The 19,454-nt window shown below is 37.8% G+C and overlaps 1 long non-coding RNA gene across 1 annotated transcript in view; it reads right to left on the reverse strand.

Annotated features, from left to right (window-relative positions):
• Nucleotides 1-15,378, reverse strand: part of LOC122355705 — a 32,445-nt gene extending 17,067 nt beyond the window's left edge. Inside the window, exon 1 of the long non-coding RNA XR_006252238.1 lies at nt 15,249-15,378. This is a non-coding gene — a long non-coding RNA (uncharacterized LOC122355705). The remainder of the gene's footprint in view (nt 1-15,248) is intronic.
• Nucleotides 15,379-19,454: the final 4,076 nt, after the last annotated feature.

A 19,454-nucleotide genomic window follows, 5' to 3' on the forward strand; every position in this document is an offset into this window, starting at 1 on the left:
AAATTATTCAAATGTATCATTCATATATGAATATTTAAAGAAGCAATACATATAGGAGATTTTTCAGTTACTCTTTTGGCAGATTAGATCATTACAGCAGTAGATGGTGACTGCTACAAGTGAGTTATTGAATCATGAAACAGTTCTTCTGTGTCTTCATTTAGAACTACTTTAGTTGGGGAGTAATAAATAGGCAGAGTAACTAGCAATGTCACGGTTTCTACAGTATGTTTCCCAACGATCACTTCTACTTTAGTGCCACCACAAGCTACAAATCCAGAATATAACCCTTTTTATTTCTAAAACAACCATGCTGGAAGACATGCCTATGCCCATATTCCAGAATGACAATGCCGAGATTTATCAGGCTCAAATCGTAAAAGATTGGCCACCACAGAGACCTTAACCCCACTGGAAATCTTTTGGATGTGCTGAAGTACTTTACACCACCTGGCCAAAAATAATTCTCACACTATATTATTACGGTAGACCGCCGTAGCTCCTGCAACATGTTACATTTTTGCAATAAATGATTTTTTTTTTCTTTTCAATAGTGCTGTCATGCACTGAATATCTGCAACATGAACGCAGGAGACTGATAACAGTAAACTGACTTTTTCACAGAGAAGCAAGTTTTTAAAACTATAAAATAATTGAACAATTTCAACATTTGAAAGGCAAACCTGGTAACTTATTGACAGATACAGCACTGCTGTTTCTGAGTTTTACATTAGCGGTTCAATAACACAGGTCCAAACTGCCTTGGGCGAGTCCTCAAAACAAAATTACCTTCACAGCTCTTGAGTCACGCATCTCCAGCACATCCATCCAATACTTCATATTTTCTACAGACTGACTCATTCTCCAAAGTCTCTTGAGCCACAAATTCATAGATTCTTCTTTGATTTTGTTAACGTCTGTCACTATAGACCTCCTTTCAACTGTGGTGGTACACTCTGCTCTCTTTGCTGTTTTAAGGAACCAAGAGTTGATTTGATGCATCCTTCTACCTGGTTACCCAGATGATATGCTGCTGAACTGTGATACAGGATATGAAGTATTGACAAAATGTCTCCAGTTACTCCGCTGGCCTTCCAGCTTCCTGCTTACCCTGAACCATCCTGAAAGGCAGAGGCAAGCCGGGCAACAAGGCGCTAATTACACACAGCATTTAAAGTTTGAGGTCATTAGGCAAAGAGATTGACAGGGCTGCAGAGCAGAGCCAAATGGATGTATGGATGCCGGCTATACTTGATATTAAAGCTTGTACTGCGCTCATCCACTCTTGTAATTACAACAATTAACTGTTGTGATTACCAACAACTATTTGGCACTATGGAGTGGAAATAAGAAGGCTTAATGTGGGAGGATGATTATTGATAACTCCTCATGGATGAGGGACGGTCAAGGCAGCAAACGATAGGAATAATCCCCCCTGATTATCTTGTAGCGGAGATTAGCTGTAAGAAAATTAGCCGTGTTGGCTTTGCTAATGATCAGATTATTAGCCACAAACTATGGACTTCTAGCACAGTTGCAGACCTGCAGATTCGGGCCCATGAAAGTGGATTAAGCCTTGTTTAGGCACTGGGGCTATTATTTATGAGCGAACTTAGCTTAATGGAATGCAAGCAAATCAAGCTAAAAGCTACGGCTAATTCTGTCAACCCAAAATATCATTCTGCCCACAAGCATGTACAGTGAGAGTGAAGTTAAATAGGCCAGCATTACCATGGATACACAGCGCTGTCGGAGCAAAACAAACAAACAAATCAAGATGGAAATCCTCCTCGGTATCTGCAGAAATTATGCTTATTCACTTATTATAATAAAAACGGTGCTAAATTACAAAAACAAGCCAAAGCTGCGAGACACATCGCTCCCCAAACAAAAACAAGGCCTTCCAGGCTCGCTTTTCCACGACAAGATCCGGTAACAGCTTCCTGTGCCTATAACGGTTAATTATACGGCAAACAACACCATCGTGTAATCTTTCGCAAAGCGGGGCCTGGTTTGTAATAGCTTTGTCACATTTGCTAAAAGACCAGACACCCACAACTTCCCTCTGATAGTAATTTCCTGTTTATACACTAACACGGCTTCTGGAGCTGTACCTATTCAGCTTGAGTTATTGATTAATGGGCATGGTGCCTCACAGGCTCAGTCTCATTAAAAAAAGACTGGCTTTCAGTAATTCGGGCCTTGGGCACAGATGGAAGGAGCCTGTACGAGTGGAGCTGAGTCAGGAATGCCAATCATGGCCGTCTCTCCGTCTCCCTCTCCTGACCCACTGCTTCAGTGCAAGATGGGCTAACTAAATTATTTACAGCTGCAGCATTTCCAGATCAGACTGAGATATTGTTGGAAAACACATCAATGTTTAAAAACATGCCACTGAACGTCCTCGTGTCTGGAGCATCAGTTAGGTCTAATTTTTGGCGAGAGCTGTTGTCACCGCTGAGTAAGACAACAGAACAGTGCACCGTATGAATTTTACAGGACACATCTCGATGCATCTATTGCTTCTTTGGAGATCGGTTTAACATCTTCAACATCACTCAAAGAGAGAGAGAGTGTGAGAGAGAGAGAAAGAGAGGAATTGTTCAGCATGTCATCTTTTGAAAAGATGAATCCTGGTCCTCTGTTTAAGCTCCATCTGACAATTTTTTTGTCTTTTTTGGTCATGCTGTCTTCTGTAGCATTCTCTGTGTATCTCCTGTAGACAGACATACATAAACAAACTGACATAACTGACACTTTTTCCATGATTCAAGCCTATTATTTTGTGAGCTGCAATACCGGTGGACTGCTGGACAGACAGCAAGAGGAAGATTTGCTTAATGAGATAGCCTAGAATGACTTGTGTGTGGTGAAAGTGCAAATCTTCTGCAGAGAAAAGCAAGGCAATCCTAAGTACGTTATTGATTTGAGGACTCGCTGGAAAGTTCCATTCATCTCTCTGTGCCTTGCAACCCGATCCCTCACCATCAAACCTTTCTGGCTCAGTGGACTTATAAAAATGAGAAGGTAATGTCCCTTCACTTTATAGCCCAATGTAAATTCATGTTACAGGTCCATTTGATGTTTTCATGGTTTTCAATTGAATGTCTTACAGAACCATTAGTCAACAAATCTCATAACAGCATATTAGTAAGACAAATTTCACAAACACGCCATTATGTTTTTGTTTTTGCGCTCTGGAGAGAGTCAAAGGTTTCTATTTACATTTTATTATACTTCATTACATTTATTTGTGCGGTTTGGAGCAGTGTAGTTTTTGTTGCTCATATGCATTCAAATCCTATCTTTATAACACAAAAAGGTTGGACACAAGGTAATTCAAGGATTCATTGTGCATTTAATGAACTATAATGTGTTTTTGTGAGAACACGGTTAACTGAGATGATCCTTAAATGATTATAAGGGTGTTTGCAAATGTGATAATTATTTTGTACAACAGTTCAATAAACAAGAATATTACGTGACTTCTAGTAAAACTATTGTCTGATTTTGCTCCATTTCATCAATAAAAATAGTGGCAAACAAAGTCAAGCTGAGCTGCTGCACATCTCCAAGTAAACACAGCAGTGTTTTGTTTAGGATCTCTTTTTCAATGAATTCAATTGCATTAAAGTATTTATTTATTTATTTAAATTTTTCTTACCTTTTTGTACATACAGAGAATTGGGGTTCCAAATAATATATATTGAATATTCCAGAATATATTTATTTCTAACTTGATATTGTCTCGGTTTTTGTTTATTCATATTGCCGTTTTACTATTCTATTTATATTTGTTTATGTTTATTGCTTTAATGCTTAAATTTCCCACAGGGGATTAATAAAGTACCATCCCATCCCATCCTATCCAATCAGATTCTGGACTATCCTAAGGTAACCTTTAAATTCACAGTTCATCTAGAGTTCATTTCATTTTGGCTGAGTGATTTCTGAGTGAGTGAGTTGTTTTTTTTTTCAATATTAGTTCACTCATATCTACATTCAAAATTCCTAAATTTAAAAAGAATTCAAACTAAGGTGTGAACTGATAAGTTAAAAAAAACCCTCAAAGAACATAAAGAATGAACAAAAGACTAAATCAAAGAATCATCAAACAACAAATCAAAGACCAAAAGAATAAAGTGAACAAATAAACAACAGACACTTTCCAGTTGCATTTTTCTGTTCACGCAATACCTCAATGAGAACACCATCTCAAGGGAGGTATAAAATCCTTCCTCTGATGCCTTATCTGCTGATGTCACTGGTTTCAAATGGTATTTGAGCTCATATGTAGTAATACTCTGCGTTTTATTTTTGAACTGTAGATTATTTTCGCATCAGTGAAAATGGCCTTGATTCATTTCTTACTAAAAGGCCAAATAATTAACCCAGCCCACGCTCAGATCTGTGACAGCTGTCCACTTAGGCTGTGACTTGTGGCAATTGTAATGAAGTGTCAATCACAATAAGGTACCGTGAGCAATGGAGCGGTTTTACTTATGAACATTGCGCTCCTGGCGCTACTATGCCTTTAATTTAATAATGCCACACAGGAGTTCTGACAACAGCCATGTATCAGACATTACATCACCATTCATCACAGCCACATTACTCCTGCCGTCCAGATGCCAGACACACAGGGGGAGATACTGAGAAAGAGGAGAAGAGTCAGAGAGCAGCAAAAAGAGACGGGGACACATGGAGAGCCAAAGCCATCCAAAGCACTTTATTGCATAACGATGGGTGACAGGAAAAGATGAGACTTTATATAATCTGATGGATCCAGGATGAAGGAGGATTTACCCTCTGCTTAAGCATGAGAAACTGAGCATGTCCCACAATTGTGACAGACCACAGAGACGCCGTCTCCTCGTCTGTCATCCCTCCGCCGCGCACCTCCTGCTACGCCAAGGACGCACACTTTTGAAAAGATGCAAATAAGCTCCCCCGAGGTAACCTAGATGGAGCCATAGTTAAACTAAAGCTTGCATTATCTCTCGGCAGACGGTAACAGGGTTACCAGTTGTGTTCTGCTTCATATCTTCCCACACAAACAAGCATGTCTAGACCCTATTTAGGAAGGGTTTCAGCCCCCCTCTCTCATATCAGCCCCCCAACCATCTGCGATTAACTTCGCTGTCAGCCCACTTAAAAATCTGTGATTATGAGATCTCTCTTCATGTTTGCTGAAAACAGCAGCTGCACAAACATATCAGGTTATTTCATTCTGAATCCGCCTTTTACCAGTCGCTTAGAAGCTTAAAACTTTTTAAATTAAAGATGTGCGACATCCGCGCAGCGAGCACCACCAACTGAAACACTGAAAAAACTTTGGCATCTCATATTCAGGCTGAAAACTGAGAATCAGCCCCTCTTGCTTCGCCTCTGCCTCTTTCCCACTGTGAAATATTGTTCTGACCTTAACCCTCCATTAAAATTCAATTGACGATTTAGTAAGTGTCTTCCTACCAGGACTCTCCTGTCTCTTCTTTTTGATGTAGCGAGATCTCGGTCTTACACTTTGAATGCTACGCTCCCCCCCAGAATCAGGAAGTTCTTAAATGGATCATGCTTTATTTTTTATTCTTTGAAACATGACGGAAATTACAGGTTTCAGCTAACAAAGAGGAAATCAAGACTAGCGTGGCGGCAAAGCCTCAGCAGAGATCAATAGAGTGACCCAGCCGTTTCTACAAACACAGACCTATCTGGGTTTTACACGCTGGAGTGACATTTATATGTGGAACTGAAGATTTTAGAGAAGCTCTACTGTACTGAACGGGAAATATTACCTCTGCGACTTCTGTCAGAGGAAGAATGCTCGACCATAAATGTTTACAGAGCACATAGGTCCATGCAGATTTATTGTGGGAATAACAGGCTTCTGTGTTCAAGACACACTCCCTATCCTGAATCGATCCCCGCCTTACCTCTCCATAATGGGAGACACTGTTGCTAATAGGCTGTAATAAAGTAACTCGGTGGCACTACTAAAATCTCTGCATTTAGCCTCGTCTCGTCGATACGACGTCTTGATATAATTCAGCATTAATGGTCGCCTGTGGATCAAGACCTGTGAAAACAAAAGCTCCTGACTTTAAGGCAAGCATAAATATGCTGTGCTTTTACAAGCACATATTAGCTGTGACAAGCCATTAAAGGGGTAAAATTTTCCCAAGCGGGTGAAAAGTGCAACCGTTCTGCCCCTCCTTTCTCAAAAACACCCCCAGAGCTGGGATTTTAAACACTGGATGATCCATGATTTTGCTTGAGCTAAAACGTTAAATATTTCACATCGGGAAAACCAGTGAGGAAAAATCAGCACCGTCGTTTGTTTGTTGCTTCCCCTGGAGAATTTTTAGTAGATGGCTATGGGAAAAAAAGAATTAGCATTTTCTCGTGCTATCTATAACCTTCTCTTGTTCTAGATTAATGTAACATGTTCAATTATGGTCTCAGCGTGCCAACGGCTGTTTCCCTCTGTTCGAATTGCGAATGCATAGGATTACGAAAACTTTTTATAACCCTCCAGCTTCTGAACAATGAATTGCTCACATACAAGCGGCGCCTCAGTCTTAGACACATAAAGATTTTACACGTCTAATGCATTCGTCTGTCTTCGCAGCACTGTTTTAACTGGGCCAATGAGAGAAATAAACAAAAACACATTCATGGATTTGGGGGATAAGCAGTAATTTTTAAAAGGCCCTAAATTACCCACCTGCTATGGCAGAACAAACACAGAAGCAAACAGTCCCTTTGCTCTCAATGAAATGGTTGTTTCCAGGTTCATTGCCAGTCAGGAGTGTTTTTTTTTCTTTCTCTCTCTGGCTATGATCGTTGAAGTATCACAGCTCTAATGTCTCTTCTCTCTCACCTCACTGCAAAACTCATTGAGCTACTCAGAAATTTGAGCCCTTCTTGCTCCAAAGCACACATTAGGCTGAGCAGTTCATTACCAAATGGAAATTGATGCTGCCTCTGTCACTTGCTGCAAAGCTTTCAAGACAAAAAAAAGAGGATAACATTCTTTTTTTCTGTGGCAGGAGAGGATAAAAAAAAGTGAAGAGAATGGAATGAGAAACAGAAAACATGTGGTTTGCTGTAGAATTTTGATGAGACTCATTTGTTTGAGGAATACATTGTCCTCAAACCTGATTCTTCAGAGGCAGCCTGGACTTCAGACATTGTCAGGTTTAGTAGAGAGAGCGTACGGGTGCGTTCTGCAAGAGCTACAACCATGTAACAATCACAAGTGATAATTCAGCCAAAATAGGATTGCCTCTCATCTCGTCTCCCTTGCATATTTTGATTTGCAAGAGGAAATGAGAAACAAGTCCAATCTGGTCTCATAGACATTGCGAGGCTCGACGTGTCACTCTTCAGTCTTATTCATGAGCATCCTCCCTCTCTTTCTTCAACATTTCTAAACACAAAACATCGTGTTGGCAGTGACAAATCGGATGATCATGTGACGTGAGATCATATCGCATTGTAAATATACACAAGGTGTCATTCATAAACACAGATGATTTATAATCTGGAACAAAACAAATTTCTGAAAGATCAGACAATAATCTATTACTGTGTGCATGAAGCAACATACCTTTTTTTTTTTTTTTTAAGAAAAGCATTAAGCACCCGTCAATGAATAACCAAATAACAGAAAAGCATATTCCATGAGGTTGTTCATTCATTGTACATAAAACAACAATGAATGTATTATGTTAAATTTTTTCCTTTAATGTAATATTAATGTTTTAATATATTTTAATACATTAATATTTGAAGCTCTTATCCTTATTACTGGCATTAATAAGTAATTATAATAATAATCACAGCAAAAATAATAGTTGGCATATGGAAACTATAAACAGAATAGAGCTTTTAAACACGAAAAAACATTCAGTAAACTAAATATTCAGCAGTCATAAAATAATATTAAATATTTGTAGCACATTAATATTTAAAACCTGTTTATTGTAAATGTAAATTATATTTGCCACATGAAAACTATAAAAGGAATAGAGATTTTTTTAAAAGAGGCCTATGCTTTTTGGTTTTCATTTAAGCCCTGTCCACATCCAGTTGTAGCCTAATACAGATACAGATCTGTTTCGTCGTTGCAGCAGCTACAGATACACATACAAATAATGGCTTGACTGCACACCCCTATCTGATATGAGGATCTTCCCCATAAAACTGTCAGCTTATTTGAGGCAAGTACATTTATACATGACTGGATGACAGGCAGTTGCAGGAAAACAGAATAGGTGAATGGGAGGAATCACAGAAGATGCACTCTTTATCAGTCCCCTTGTCTGCCCTTGTACCTAAAATGCGGTATTTGTTCAAATAGGCTAATGTGAAATCACAACTTCCTCTTTACTTTGATTATTTATAGCCAACACGCTCCGTTCCTCAGACAGCAATTCTGCCTCACACATTCTGCCAGGGTTTGGGCACCAAGCAGGCTCGTTTGCATATATTTGCATGTAATTAGCACATCAAACCTTCAGACTTGAAAGGGACGCCTTGTCAAAAAGTATTTTGCATCTCCCTCTCCTCTCCACCTCTCTCTCACTATCTCTCTCTCGCTCGTCTTCTGCTTCTCAATCTTAGCCTCTATTATGAATGTGTGATTAGAAGAACAATTATATAAGTTAAACCTCTCTGAACCTTAGGAATTATAGCAGAGTTTTGATATTTGTTTCTGCGACTTTTATCCAAGACAAAATTCTCGCAGTCGACTGAATGCCAAAGTTCATGTCACTTTGCTTCCACTGATTGTTGATTTTTCACTAATTATGAAAGTCACTGAGATGATGAGACAATCCCATTGACTCAGTGCGTTGCATTAATTAGAGTTAACAATGATGTCGACATGTATCAGTCAAGCCTTTGAGTCACAAGCAAACATGCACTGAGCCATAAAACAAGTGCCCAAACAATTAATGAACTTGCAGTCATTTGCAGAACTTTTAGTGTAATATAAACCGTTTTAGAAACAGGGCTCCATAATGCAGCTCAAGGGACTGTCATTTTTCTCGTAAATCACTGCGACACTTCAGCCCCCTGAGTGTCATATGACTGTATGTGAAATTTTAAGCAGTATGTACGCCAGGTTGAAAGTGTTTCTGTAGCTCAAAGGCTAGGGAGCATAATGTTAGCGATGCCAAAGGCGTGGGTTGGAATCCCATTGGAATGCATGAGCTGATCAAATGTATGGTTGTAACAAAGGATAGGTTGTAAAACCATCAGTTTAACCATTTAGAAAATGAAATTGCTAGGTAAGTCTGCACAAAAATAAAGGTTAAACAAGATTCTCCTGTTTAATATTGAACTTATTTGAACAAATATTTTAACAAAACAGTTTTTAACTGTAATAGTAAGTAACCGTAATGGTTCTTGAGCCCCAATTAAACATATTTCTAAAGGATTGTGTGACACTGAAAACTGTAGTGATGTTTACTGAAAATGTAGCTTTGCCATCACATGAATAATTTTCATTTTAAAGTAGGAAGAAAACAGTTCTTTTAAATTTTAATAATATTTCACAATATTACTGTTTTTAAACATTAAAAAATGTCCCCAACCGTAAACTTTTGCTCAGTAATGTAAGTTGGAGATAACACACGCAGACAGACACACACAAAATGGTTACAGGCAAAACGTGTTACAACCATCCCTAGTCTCCTTAACACTGAATGCAAAATGTAAGACGCTCTGGATAATTGTGTTCATTAAATGTGTAAATGTAAATCTGAAATCTTGATTATTACTGTATATGCATATTCCAAGATGTTCTTATTCTGCAGAGATTTTAACATCTCATTTACACGAAGTATTATTCTAGCAAAAAAAAATGCATTATACACATGCCAAGTGGTTCAATTGACATATCTGGGTTGCCGTACATTTCATATCTTAAAACAAACAGCTGCATTGTGATTACATTTCCCATACATTTACTTCTACTAAATCTCTCCTGCTCTTATAGCTTGTTTTCCAGTGGTTATCCCTTTGTCATGTGTTCCGTAGGTGATGTAGCTCAGGTGTTTGTTTTATCATATGCTGTGGTTTTATTCATGTCAATCTCAGTTGTTCTATCTCAACATGAATCCTGTTTAAACAGACACGTTGCTTGTTTGTAGGGAAACTGGAAACTCAGCAGGACAGTTCTTTTCCTAGGGAAGCATCTGGATCAAGCGCCATTGGTTTTTGCATTTAATGTAATTACAACAATAAAACACTATAATAAATTGCAGTTATGTCCTGTAATGTCACGATATCTAGGGCTAAAAATCCCAGTTCAACCATTTCTGTCCAGATAATCAGACTGTACCTCACAAGGCAGAGTGGTCCACTTTATGGGCCACCCATGGCTAAAGCACTGCACTGAATTCTGCTTTATTGCATGTTGTAAAATACATGCAGAGATGAGGGATGTGTCCTTGCTCGGTGTGGAGAGAGGTAGCTGCGTTGGGGTCTCGACACTGCAGCATAAAAGCTGACCTCCTTCACCCCGGGGCTCTTAAAGGCCTGCTCGATGGTGCCCATCTGATGTGATTATTGAATGTTTATTCCCCTTTTCTCTCATTGTTAGTGCACTTAGAATGATTAATTACGCCAACCTCTCTCACTGACGTCTCGTCTCACTCGGGGGAGAAAAACATGCACTCCTTGCTCCTTCCCCTTGTCTCTTTCTATCACTCTCTCCCTCAGTCCTCTCCATTCAAATCAAATTCAATTCAGAGAGCACTCCATCTGCCATCACCGCCACTATATAATAACAACTACACCAACAGTAAAACAGGCAACAAATAAATAAGAACACCCATAAATTGAGAGAATAGTTAAAGTGCACGGTTTAACCCAGACTACTCAGTAAAAATAATAAGATTTTATGTGGGCGGCACTTTACAACGTTCCTGTCTCTTTCTATACTCCGTTGTCCATCTCTTTATCTCTGCTTCCTCATTCTGTTACAAAGCTGCTGAGTTTGACATTCAGAGTGGTATCAAATCGCTAAACTACCACTTATCTTTCACATCTGCGGTGTGTGAAATTCTTGTCACAGGAAAAGCCCTTTTATCCAAATAAACCTGTGCCTGTGTTTAAACATGCATGCTTCAATTAAAAAGCTCTGAACTGTCTGTCCACTATGTAAGTAATCCATTTAAACACCCAGAATGAAGCATCCCCAGATGTTCATCCTTTATACCAGCTGAGCAGCCAAAGGGAAGGACAGTACCAGCAGGCACACTGTCTGCATTCAGATTTAGCCACCGAGTTGCTGCCACCTGACATGCTGTTCACGAGCCAACAGATTTTGTTTGTGATCTGTTCCATTATCTCGACAAATCCGTATTTACCGGCTTACCTGTGAACTATACATGTGCCAGTTTCCGGTGTATTGTTGTAATAAACACGCACTGTATTGATATCGTGGGCACTTATACATACCATGAAATGCATTATTAGACCGTTTTCCAAGGCTGTAAGATATATTAAACCTATTTAAAAACTCTAATAAGGCATAATGCTATTGTGAATTCACAAATACTATAATTCAAATAAATAAATATGTAGCCTATGTGCAGTTTAATTATTTACATGCGTGTAGGTTACATATATGCTTGTGTGTCAGAATGGCTCTGTTCATAGTAAATGCTCCGCTGGCTGCTCTGCACACATTTATTGCACATATTATTATTCTTGCTTACTCACTGTGGTATTCATCATACAGCACAGCATTTTTATTTATTTATGTCAGTATATATTCATTCATGTCAAGGTTGGTTAACAATGTTCTGTATTACTATTATTGTGTTAAGGTTTGCTATTAGAGAGACATTATTAAAATAACCTGAAATGTGTCTTTTTAACCTGTTTTCGTAATGCAATTAAGTATTGTAACAACTGTTTCAGCAATTATCATGATACAATGTGATATTTTTGTAACGCTATGCAACTAACCCTAAACAAAACCCTAATCTTAACTCTATAATAAATGCCTACTTAGGTATTTACTTGGTACTTAAAAGTATAATTACACTGTAACACTACTAAGTGCAACCGAAATTTTAATCACAAGTGTCCCGTCCCCCCCAACCCCCATTCATTCTTCTTTCCAGTCTCATCTTAACACAGCCTCTTCAGCAACAGAGACAATGCTAAGGTAGTTCGCGTGGGATGTTTATATTCTTGAGTGAAAATTTGTGTATTTATGCATGCCATAATTATATAGTCTTACTTAGTTAACATCCTTTAGATGTTATTTGGGCGTTAAAGAGTGTACAAGGGTACATCCTCCCTAAGGCCAGCGAAAAGGAGAGGAGACAGCTTCCTGGATTAACACTGTGTGTCGAGATCTGACAGCTTAATCGCAACTGCTTCTTCGGAAAAGAGAGTGCTTGATAAGAAACTTGAAAAAGAGGATATCGTCATCATTAATATGATTCATTTTGTCAAGTCATATCCCTTAATACCCCTACCAGGGTTTCTGAGATCCTACTCCTGCATTATACATCTATGTCTTTATCATTTGTCTTCAGTGAAGTGCATCGAACAATCCCTCCTGTCAGATTTTCCTTCGTGTGAAATAGACACATTCTATTTATTAATCCTAACACTGTAATTCTCCGCTCTAGCTCTCTTCCTGCCATCCTTGTAGACATTTACGGGCAAATAACTGTGATAAAATAACACAGCGTCTTTTAAAATGTAACTTTTAATTAACAGATACAACAGTATATCACATTTACTTATTATAAACGTCAATGGCTAGTATTACGAGAAACCAGGTTTTCTCATTACCACTGTTCACTTTATAAGTGCAATAAAGGTGATGGAAAACAATTCCTAATTGCACAAACGACTGATATTGGAGGCATCCTATCTGTGCCGTGAACATTAAAATATATAAATAGTTTTTATTACAGCAGCACTTGGACACAGCTCTATATTATCTGTGTGCATATAATGAACACCAAAGATCTGTTACCATGGCAATGACTGGGAACAACAATCCCATTAGTGGGATTGATAAAAGGCCAAATGGAAAAAAAGGATGAAAAGAGAAAATGAAGAAGAGAAATAACTGCAATAATATGGGTAAAACCTCTGATTACGCTTACCGGATGTTGCTCTACTGAACATTAGCCTGCGTTAAGCCTTTAGCCTGAGGTAGTGGTGGTTATTTAAAAAAAAAAAAAAACACTTATTACATTTGAGTGTTAAAGAGGAGGCAGACAGGTTTGTCGGATGAAAAGGGGCTTTGGGAGTAGTGAAGAGAACCTCTGATAGGGTATAACACTAAAAGGATATTTCTAAACATCTGCAAGTTCTCCTTTTAAAAACATTTTTAGATTTACAGCCAGAGATGAGCATAGTCATATGCTTCTGTTTCTGATTTCTTCTAACATTTCTGGTTACTTAATGGTTCTACAAATTATTCCTAAAGTAAAAACTTGAAATAAATAAATAAAACAATACAGTTCCAATTTCAAACAATGATTTTAATATTTAAATATTTACATAAATTCTTGCTAAATGTTTAAAAAGACTAATTTAAGACAATTAGTATGCAGTAATGAACGGAATTAAGACAGATTATTATGCTAATTTTGCAACATTGACACTGCAAAGCCATAATTTATGAATTTTGCAACATTGGCAGGTCATTGAACTAAACTCAAGCAGAAGTGAACTACTCTCAGTTGAACAATAGCACTTTTATCTTCTGTACAGCTGCTTTACAGCTTATTTATTCTTTAATAATTGAGCAATTTACATGAACACTTTTTGTTCAGATATATTAATGTGAAGCTGCTTTGTACAAAGTGATACATAAATAAATACGTCTGGACTTATCAATCATTTTTTCTTGTCTTTTTATAAGCATTATAAATGTAATACATTAATTAATATACTATACAACAATACTAATCAAAAAACAAACAGTGTGTTTAAATGATTTTATTTTTATAAAATAATACTGAAAAATAACTCATGTTTAACCTGCTAATAAATATCTATTTATTAAAATCATTTCAGAAGTTAAACTATACAGTACTCGCTGAGCTGTACTGTATATTTTTGATAACACAGAAAAGAACAGACCCAATAGCACCAATTACTTAGGAATTGGAGTATTCTGGCTGTCTCTGATTCACTAAAAAGAACCAAATCAGAATAATTTGTTCATAAATTGGACTACACTGGTTTAGCTATATGTTTTTGATTCACAGAAAAGAAACCACTCGATAGCTTTGCGCTACCTCTTTGATTCAGTAAAAAGTTTAAATAGAGTACTACATTCAGAAAAAGAAAAAGCACTGCCTGAGCATGGCTCATAACAGAGATGTTCTTTCTGAAATGATAGCACTGATTGCTCCGTAGATTTAGTAGCTGTGCTGTGGCACCATTTCATACGTATTGCAGGAATACTTCTAGAGGCCATTCGCAATGATTGCATTTTTGCATTCTACTCATGACTGCTTTTACATTGTTCTTCTATGCAAACATGCATTTATTATGGCGCCAGTGGGAACATGCACATGCAAGAACCATTAATAGAACATTGGTTTTTAGCTCTACCAGTTCCCAACCTTATTCACAGCCCTTTCCTTTAGAGATTCCTTCTAAAGAACTTTAAACCATTCAGTAGTTTTTGACTCATTTGAATCATTAATGACAGATTATTTTATTTGCAGAAACATTCTGTGCAAAACAGCAGTATCTTTCACAGTCAGCCCCCCAGCCCACCCACACCACCACCACCATTATTTGTTTCAAGCGAAGCCACTCATCTTTGAATGAGCTGGACTCATCAAACTCTTCAGGTTAAGTCATTCAGCCATTCCATCATGGTGGATCAGCGTTCTAATTATACCCTTGAAATCCTGGCTTTTAAGACAACTATCGCATTTGCCAAGATTTTTAAAATAGACCACTTCGTTCAGCATGACTCCTCCTTTCATCTCACATCATTGGAATAATTTGCATCTGTATTTTAGATATTTTCAGCATACGTTGAGCCTATCCACTGCAGCACGTCACCACAGCCTTTGTTTTCTGTGCATTTGCACATGGATTAGTTACAAAAAGGGTTATAGCTACTCAAAAAACCCCTGTAAAAAACAGATCTTGGAGTTCGTTGTTTTCATTGAGGAAAATGGTAAAGATAGAAAAACCAATTTAATCTGTGACACACACTCACACACTCACACACACACGCTTACCTGCAGTGTCTGTGTACACCTGCCACTGTTTCGATGATGAAGCATTCTCCCTCATTCAAACAGAAGGCCATCTCCTGACTGTCTTGGCACGGCTTGAAGAACTCTGAACGTACGGTGGAGGTTGTAGGGGCAACTGCATTTGAAAGAGACACAGGAGGGCAAAAAAGATAAGGGGGGACAGAAAGAGATTAATCAAGATTAAATATGTTTAATTCAATGAATCAAACACTAATAATCCATCCATTTCCATAATGTCCATTCCAGTGATAAAATTACGTCTGAGTGATTTCTCAATATTATGACATGAATGGTGTTAATTGAATCACATGTTCAAGTACGATGGTTTCACAATCACTCCACTGATTTCAAATGAGCCCATGTGAGGACCAGAAAATATTCTAGAATCTATTATAGAGCTTATATAGGGTATGAGGGTTTAATGACACAGGCCATCAGAGATAATAAACCTCATGTAATAAGCTACAACGTGGGTTTTTCAGCCCGTTTTTATGCCACTCTAGCTGCAAGGGACCGTTTATAAAAACAAGACAGTTTTTACGGCAAAAATTTATAGAATTACATAGCATATTATTATCAAATGTATTATATATATACACACACACACACATGTAAAATATAATAACGTTTAATAAAATAATTTTATTGTGAAATAAAATATTGGTTATTTTGATAAATCATTTTTTTTTATTTTTTTATTAAATAGTTATGTGCCTAATATTTACTAACTAAAATTACTTATGACTGAGACCCGCTGTTTGAAAAATCCTGAGCTACATATCTGTTTATTCTATTGCACCATCATTTCTACAAAGGCAATAATCAAACAAGCTGAAACAATGCCCGCTCGCCCTCTTATAAGAAGCTTTGGGAATTCTGATTCATTGTAGAGAATCAGTTTGTTCTGATTGCTCTTTTAAACTAACCAGGATAAATAATACATATATGTATGCCCGGTCATCGTTATATATATTTAGCGCTTAACAAGAAGGGACCATAATGAATTGCATATTTAAAATATTTAATTAGCGCTATTTATAAACCTAATCAAGACAGAACGATAATGAATCAGAACACTGGTCAAAGCTAAACATCCTGCATTAGCACCTTCATGTTGTTCTCTGTTTAAACTACAGTGATGATTCACAGAAACATGACTGCTGTTTATAAAAAACAGCCTGAACCTTTTAATCTAAATCAGAATAGGGCTAGACTGAGGAATCTGGTTCCTCTGACCCTTCTTCGCTTCCTTGACTTCAACATGGACATCAACATCTGCTCTGCTGTTAGCAGGCACTCTGAACACAAAACCGAGGCCTGCAGCACCTGGTACGTGTTTACACAGTCATGCCACCACTAACCATGTCTATTAGAAGAAAACAATGCACTGAAAGCATGCACGCACATAATCTCCAAGACATCTGCCACGAGGTGCAATAAAGCAGAGACATTCAAAGATGCCACTGCTAGCAGAGGAGGCATCGCACGCATACGTCCTGGTCAAAAACAAGGCAATTCAAATAGCACCAGACACCTGCAGTAACACAGGAAAGGTCAAATCAATCTGTTGTTCTCACGTATTGATGGATAAATCTCCGGTCACTGGTGCAGAAGACGATGACGGATTTGAAAATTGTTGAAACGGGAAAAAGAGAACAAAGATGCTTCGTTCGTTTGAGAAAGCTGCGATGGATGACTTCATTACTTTGAGTCACACGGTAGCCAAAAGCGACTGCTTTGCACCATAAACAATACAATAACAGCACCAAATGCCTTATCCCGGCCCTCAGATTGCAACTGACTGGATTTTTCATATCCTCTTGTTCAAGTGTCCATAGAAACGGGGTGGGGGTGTGGGGGGTTATGACTCAGTATAAATCATCTGAGAAGCATCGATCAAATGACCATTGATCTGCACATTTTGTTGTTAAAACGGAGGATTCTGTTGGGTAGATTATTAGTCTCATTTTTCTCCAGAGTGGCGTTTCAAACCTGACTGGTATACTGCTGCTGACTGGCCAGTCGATCAGCAATCAGCAGTGTTTACTGTGTGACCCAGGGCTACTTATGGACTGATCTCTCACCACTACAGCTCTAATATAGGTGCTCATAAAATCTGCCATATTGAGCCCATCCGCAGGCTATCACTGGTGGAACATGCAATAATCATTGCACAGGACTATATTAAAAGGAGGGGGGAGGGGGCTCTGTATAATAAACACACGATCTCAAGAGAGGGTGGCGGAAGTGCTTGGTGAATTAATAAACATGGCAATCGATGCTCTGGGATTCAGAAGCGCTATTAGCAATCAGCTTCATTTTAAAAGTGATCATTGATGAGTTTATTAAATCAAAGGTACAGAACGCCTGCAGAGGCAGTACTGAAGCATAGCACCCACTATGCGTGCTTTATTCTTTTTGCTTTCTATCGACAGGTTATTGAAACAGAACAGAAACTCGGAGCATGTGGGCGACGACCCCCACCAACCAGCCTAATTAAGTCTGCAGGGAAGTAATGATTTCCTCTGCCCACAACCAGGTTTCCTGTAAAGACGAAGTTTCACAATTGTGACAAAATCTAACGCAGGCAGATATCGTGCAAAGAACTGAATAAAGATGACTACCCAGATCCCATTCTCCGAGTTTGCCATTACCAGTTGAGGCCATCAGAGGAAAAACGAGCGCATTCACACTGTGCACCTGCGCTGTGGGACTCGAGAGTGCTCTCTGCACATCAGACACTGTGGTTTCATGGGCGGCCAGCTCATGCATGACATGATAATTGCTCAGCTTCTGGTTATTTAGTGATAAATCCTCCCCTCTTGTTATTCCCAAAATGGTTTGTCATAACATTTGATTCATCCCGGTTGCTTTAAAATTAGCCTATTTTTTTTTTTTTCTGGAAGGCAATCCACACAAGTAAGTCCCTTGATAAGGTGCACGAAACAGTCTTGCAGCAGTTCAAAACTGAATCAGAAATCCCTGTGGGTTTTTCGTCTGAATAGATGATATGTGATGAGCTAATGGACAAAAAATAACATGTCCACCCTTTATGCATGCTGAAAAAAGTAAATATATAAATCCCGCAGTGGAAGCTAAATTGTAACTGCAGCTTATAATTTAAAGTACTGGAGTTCAATCACAGTCAGCTAACAACAATTATTATGAAATTTAGGAAAAATGATTTTTATATATATATATATATATATATATATATATATATATATATATATATATATATATATACATTTTCCTAAAACATAAAAGCACCCTGTATGATTTATAAGAATTTTGAAAAGTAGGGACATAAGTCATCTTCTCCTCATAAGTCATCTTCTCCTCGTAATTCCTATGTCATACCCATGTCATTATAAAAATTTGTGTCCTCATATGTCACAAAAAACGGCACACACGCAAACTAATTTTGTGACCTTTTTTTCAAAAAAGAAAGTAAAATGTGCAGGCATCTAGGGTGGTTTAAAATCAATTATTTTCTGAACTGGTTCATTTCAAGCTAACCATGTCAATGAAATGAATCACACTTTCGAATGTTTTATGTGAAATAGAGAAAGAGTGTGCAGGTTACCACATTTGATTAACACCTTAACAACACAACCTTAAAACAAAATGTATAGTAATACCGAATGTGTGAAAAAGTACATGTTCTCAAGTCAGAAGAGAAAAATATTTATCAATGTAGTTGGGGGAGAGCAGGGGCATTTGTAACACACAAGATTTCTTCAGGAACAGTGATGACACTTTTCAGCATCATATGTGGTATTCGGTAGTGTTCTCTCTATCAGCCTGAAAAAAAGTATCTTGTCACTTACAAAAAGCTGACACCCAATATTTTTTCTTATGTCTTTAACAATATGTTGTTGGTTAAAAGAGTCGTGGAAAATGCAACAACACTAGTTCTAAAAGAAAAATGAGATTACTCAACTAAAATTGTTTTTAATGCACGATTAACATCATTTCATTAAAACTATCAAGAGTACCGTTCTACTTAATTAAACAATTACTTTTTGTAAAAACGATTTTTCAAGTAATAATTACCTAGGTCTAACTACAACAGTACACAAATGATTTCTGACAGCTAAAAGAATTAGTGCCAGGAAAACTGTACAGTGTTATTAATAAGTATTAAAGCATTATGATATTAGCTCTCATGTGAGGTGAAGTGGACAA

The sequence above is a fragment of the Puntigrus tetrazona genome, chromosome 12 (assembly GCF_018831695.1).
Source record: "Puntigrus tetrazona isolate hp1 chromosome 12, ASM1883169v1, whole genome shotgun sequence".
NCBI lineage: Eukaryota > Metazoa > Chordata > Actinopteri > Cypriniformes > Cyprinidae > Puntigrus > Puntigrus tetrazona.